This window comes from Choristoneura fumiferana, chromosome Z (genome assembly GCF_025370935.1).
Source record: "Choristoneura fumiferana chromosome Z, NRCan_CFum_1, whole genome shotgun sequence".
Lineage (NCBI taxonomy): Eukaryota > Metazoa > Arthropoda > Insecta > Lepidoptera > Tortricidae > Choristoneura > Choristoneura fumiferana.
In genome coordinates, this window is record NC_133472.1 from 17641845 (window position 1) to 17648459 (window position 6615).

Below are 6615 nucleotides of genomic sequence, written 5' to 3' on the forward strand. Positions count from 1 at the left end.
GGAAGGATTTCGACATTTAAGAAGCCAAGTGTGATTCGGTTTCACGCAGAGGTTCCGTACTATTTGATTAAACAATATTACATAACACCATTTTCTTCTTCGCCGTCACGACGTGCTAAAATGATACTACGGCGTAACGTCACTAGTTTAACTGGCTATATTTTCACAAAAATGTATGTAATTTTGAACATGAAACTACCATGAGACTCACTCATATTAAATGATATTGTAACGGATAACTCACGTCTTAAACCGAGCTTAGCTCGACATGTTTCGGGCTATTTCGTAGCCCTTCTTCTCAGGAGCACGCGAACGCGACTCGGCGGCTGCCGCAACACGCACACTACGCGCCACCGCTCTGCTCGCGCGACTGCCCGACGAAGCTAACACCGGCACACAACTACCCGCATTTTTATCGTCATTTTTATTGTCAATGTCTAATGTAGGGTAGCACACAACACTAACAACATCGCTCCGTAAAGGCACGTTCACACCAACCGATGACGCAGCACGAGTATTTAAAACTGTTTTCCAACTCGGCGGTACCGACTAACCGCAATCCCGGTTAAAATTCGGATGACCCGGTCCCGGTCCGGTTCGGATTCCGGTTAAAATGTATGTAGTACCGTAAACTGCTTCAACTTTGCCCTCTGGCTCCAACATTGCCTGATTCGAATTAGTCGATAACTTAGCACCTTTAGCTTTTTAAACTTTTGTCCCCCGTAATAATAATTCCCGTGTAGATAAAAGTTTAAACCCTATAAGAGTGCTAAGTTATCGACTCTAAATCAACTCGGGCAATGTTGGGGCCAGAGGGCAAAGTTGAAGCAGTTTACGGTACACATTCTGTAAAAATTTATCTATTAAATGTGGTTCGAAAAATACAGCCCCGTGAATCCAGATGGATGGAATGCGGACTCGTAGTAGAGCTCTGTTGGTATTCTTGAAGTACGGAATCCTAGAAATAGGGCTTTGTAATAAGTTGTAAGGTTATTAAAGTTCAAAATTCTGCTTGCTCAATGTCTAGACAAGTTAGTTTTTAGTTGTTTATATGTATAGATGACGTGTACAATACCAAGCACTTCAATGTTACTAAATATGACCCCAATTAAGAGTATTGTGTAGTCAAAGCATAAAGAAGTGCTGTCATACAAATGGTGGCAACGGGTCAAACTGTCTAAACGTTAAACGATTTTGATAAAATTCATTATATTATAATTTAATAAAAATTTATATTGGGAACTTCACACGCACCATTGAATTGCTTCGCAGGTTTTTGCAGGTTTCCTCACGATGTTTTCCTTCACCGCAAAGCTCGTGGTAAATTTCAAATGTAATTCCGCACATGAATTTCGAAAAACTCAGAGGTGCGAGCCGGGGTTTGAACCCACGACCCTCTGTTTGAGAGGCGATAGGTCAAACCACTAGGCCACCACGGCGGGGCCCGCGTGGGAACTATGGCCCAAGCCCTCTTGTTCTGAGAGGAGGCCTGTGCCCAGCAGTGGGACATATATAGGCTGGGGTGATGAAAAAATATATTATAAGCTAATATTATTATATCTTTATGATGATTTGGGACTTTAGTCTGATAGATCTGGGAACCGAAAATATATAATTTTATAATACCCAAGGATATACTTACACGATAAAAAATACCTCAACTAATTTAAATTTAATGACAAAAATATCTTGTCAATTGTATTATTTATAATAGAAAATCATAAGCCTCTCTCATCGGTGTCAAATAACAAACTGTTCAAAATTACCACAGAGAAATAATATTGTAAATCATCTGTAAACATTTCCAATGAACACACAATATAAATTACCTATACAAGGAAAACATTCAAGAAAATATTAGCTATATGAAATTCATATCCCCGAAGGAAAAACTCAATATGAGTATAAATATGCTTAGGAAAATATAATAATATGTGGTAACTATTGTGAGTTTGCGTTCGGGCAGATTTTGTCCTTTTAAGAATACGTCAATATTTTTATAAGCTTTTGATTGGTAAGAATACCTATTGATGTAAGTCGGTGTTATTCAAATAATTTATTGAATCAGGCGTTACTTTGCGGAGGTCCATACCAATGAACTAAAAGAATTTCCTTGCTCACCCGCGACTTTACGATAGCTAAGCTTATATGCAAAATATGCGTGTTCATATGCAGTTCTCCACCGCCACATTGTAAGAACACACGCAAATCACACAAACTCATCCATAACCACCACCACACCACACTGACGCGTTTCGAACTCAACCAGAGCTCATCTTCAGAGTAACACAACCGTACAACATGCTACCAGTTGTTAGACTAACAAACCACAACCACCGTTTTAATTTGTCACTGTAACTCCCCAAGTACCCACATATATTTTATCAAACAAAACAAAACTACCCACAAATTATTAATAAATTTTAACCGTCCTTCAAAACTACCTTTTATTTATTTACTGTCAAGGCATGTTTTACTAACTACCATTGCTGAAATTAGATCCAAGCCATAGCAAACCTCTCCAGGATGTAAACGCTTTAAGACTAACAACTCTTTGTACTCTAAACTTTGTAACCACAAAGAGAAGGTGGATAAAGGAACTAGATCGGGTGTATACAAGCTCATTGTAATGACTGCAGTAAAGTATATGTTATCTCTGGACGTAAAAAGAGGGAAGGGAGTGGGTAGTTTGACGTGTCTGAGTCTGTAAGCAGCTCTAGCGCTACTTACCCTCACTGCACGCCACAGTATGTTATACAGATTAAGTTAATAATTGTCGTATCTTCCTTTCTCAATTAGCCAGTAAACTTTAGTAAGCTACTACATCTATACTTACTTATTGCGTGTGACATAATTAGTAAGTATAAGTAAATTGCAAATGTCCAAAAACTTCCTGGTAATGCAATGTGTCAGGATTTTCTTCATAGCGTATGTTAACGGTAGGAATTAAACACGTATGAGAATCCATACGTGAATAATCCCTTAATTCTCTCCTTTAGGCAAGGAAAATGAAGTAATCCTATTGGTGAATTTTTTCCTTGCACAGCTATCTCTTGAAGCTTTGGTGGATGGATGGCTCATGCTAATAATATTTACTAACTAAAACTAATACGTAAGTTGGCTAGCAAAAACGCACACGCACAGGCATGCTGCAATGACAGATTTCTAACTATGCTGATTTCCACTGGACTATTAAATCTAATTTTACTGCTCATGTATTTCCCAATCACTTCACACTGATTGCACTAATAATAGTAAATTTATACACCCCCGACTTTATCACCCAATCGGCTAACCTAACCGAAAATTGTGCACCGATATTATTATTATAGTTCATAAACAACCGTGGACGTATAAAACAGTAATCAAATAGCGATTGGTTGGGCAGTTGAGAGCAAATGACTGGCGTTGGTGGAACGACCAGTCATTGACTGACGGACTAACACTGGTACGGGTCAGTAAACAACACGCGGGTTAGGTATACACCAAGTGTAAAGTTTTCGTTGAAAATTCAATTAAATACACCCTTTTTGATATTTGATTAGGGCTTAAGTAATAAAAAAAACGTTTATTTGTAACAACAATAATACATACACATGATACACAGGCTAAAAATACAAAGATAAATATAGATGCTGTCATGAAAAGCTACCGGTTCAGCATAATCAACTATTCATTAAATAAATAAAATTAGCTAATATTATAAATGCGAAAGTTTATAAGTCTATTTGTTTGTTTGTTGGTTACCTACCCCGACACAGAATACAGATAGTTTAAGTCCCGGGAAAGGATATAGGATAGTTTTTATCTGAAAAATTACATAGTTCCTGCGGGAAAGCGATTCGAATTCTACGCGGATTCAGTCGTGGGCAACAGCAGAGTTAACATTATTTTGTTTGTAGTTATCTGTTACTTTGGCACTCGCCTTTTCAGAGACAGGTAATACAATCATTTTTCTTAAGTTTATATTTTTTTCGTGATTAAGGGGGTTAATGTGAAAAAAACTTTGAGTCAAACTGCATAGTTTTGTCTTTAAAAATTAATTCTTATCAATTTTTTTTTTGTTACAGGTATATTAAGCAGCATTCGTCCACACCGGCAGAAACTTTTATTTACATTTTTAAAGGTACAAATACCCGTGTGGTGTCGGGCTAGAATTACACCTCTCCATTTCTTCCGTGGATGTCGTAAGAGGCGACTGAGGATATAGGTTAAGGTAAACTGTAGGCGACAGGCTATCAACCTGTCACTATTGTACCGTTTTTGTCAAACTTAAAACCTACAATTGCTAAAAGTGGCTTCGAAGCGGTAACGTTTCGTGTGCTCTGCCTACCCCATTTGGGAATACAGGTGTGATGTTTATGTGCGTGTTACATAACATCATTATAAAAGTGAAAAAAAAAAGTTTTTTGCTCTCTGTATACTCTCGCCCGTACCATCCCTTCGAGGGTGCACTTATGTAAGATAGTCGTTCGCGCTAATGACATGGCCGCCATTACGCATGGGGTCATGTAAGCCGGAATAGACCAAAAATTACTACGTGTGCGTGATCGAAATAAACCGGGCTTTCATTGAGTGGCAATACCACTGGCATGTAATACAACCGCATAATTTTACTCCACGTCGTAAATAAAAAAATAATCTTGGGCTATTCGACACCAACTGACCTAGTCTTTGTCTTTTGTAGTAGTGATCGCTCAAAGAATCAGATAACAGTTGGGACGACGATTATTCGAGAGTTCCAATTGTCACATTTTTCTGGACACTTTTCTGTTAAAGGCGGAATATTCTGATACTGTTTTTAGTTATCTAGTAGAAATACAGGAACTCTAACAAATCATCGAAAACGACATCATAATACAGCCAATTCGTAAAAAAAGTGACCAGAAACATGTGGCGGTTGAAACTCTCGCCCGGGTTTCCGCGAGTGACCGAACCGGAAGACGAAGTGTTGGCGTCCTCCCACTAAGGAGGACTGACTACATCATCTTTAATGGCATCAAGAACTATAAGACCCATTATTGTGGTTAGCGAAGTTGCTAATGGTAGGTATCATAGAAGCAAAACTAGCATTGAAATGAAGTAAAAGAATTATTGCAGTTCTTCAACTGTTCAGTTAGAACTTAGTTTTAATTATAAGGGATAGTAAATAAGTTGTTATTGTAAAATTTTCGTTTAAAAATATGTAGGTAAGTCTTGTTTCAGCAGCCAAAATGATCATTATATATAAATAAGAGAGAGAGTGAGAGAGAGGGGGGGGGGGGGGAGAGAGAGTATGGGTGGTGTTGATAGATGGGTTGTGTAATTTTGCGTATTCTTGTAAATGTGAACAAACCGCGTTAATTAATTAATAATGGTTTTTATTCATTTGCACACTTAAGTTTTACAAGGCACAATTCACAGAGAGAGCGAGAGCCCTCATGAGGGAGCGAGAAGACAATTGTCACATTAACGTTCCGTTCCTCACACTTATCATCAAGTGAGTGGTGCCGATGAAGCATTATATTGTAATGAACGTTCCAAGTTGGTGTTGCAGATGTTTATGGGCGGTGGTGATCTCTTACCATTAGGAGACCCACTTGCTCGTTTGCCATCCAGTCGAATAAAAAAAAAAGTTTATTAAAAAGGTTCTAAAATCACTACATTTAGGACCTTACCTGCACGTGCTATGTAACCGGAGATCTCTAGTTTTTCGACTTTTACATAAAATTGAACGAGCAGAAACCCTCAGTAACTTAATACTCCAGATGATATTACATTTCATTACGTACCCACATCATTAGTAGGAATCCTTTTAGGGAATTGAGGTTTGTACCAAAGAATATAAGAGGATTTTGGACGGAAGAGATAGCGTACTTTAGATATTTTTAATACTTGCCATGTATTTTTAGGATGTTCTGTGAAAGAATGATGACAACGAGATAAGCGAGCCTTCATGTTTAAAGTATATCTGAATATAATTTTACGGTACCACCACGTATCTTTTTAAAACGACTCAATGGAATAATAATTTAGTAGTTACTTTTTAATAATTACAGCAACAGCAATTAGTAAGCAACATAATAAAATTGAATAACAATAATTAATTCGTCATCACTCTTCGATGTTAAAGCAAAAATAAATAACAATAAGTTGTTATTTTAAAAATGAATTAAAAATTTCAGATCTTTTATAAAAGTACATAATTATAGCGCAAATAGAATTTCACCTAAGAGTACTTAACTCCAAAAAATCCAAAGTTGGAGTTCAAATAAATTTGTAATTTTATACAAACAAAAAGTCCATCATTTATATCAAAAAGCAACATCATAAGATAACGTTGTGCTATATTAATTAAAACTAGTTTGTTTTTAATGGACTCAAAAAAAGCTGAGATATGTGGTGCATAGGAAGAAAATTCGTGTCTGTATCACTGTCCAGTGTTGGTGTAGTGGACAGCACGTGGCACGGAATGCCGAGGACCTCTGGTTCGATTCCCAGCACTGGCCTTATTTTTCTGGTTTTACTATGCATCTATATTTCAGTTTGTATATTCGATATTGATTCATCATGTCATCATACTATGTATAATACGAAATTAGTGAGTGAGTGCAGCTACTTAATTATATCTGCACA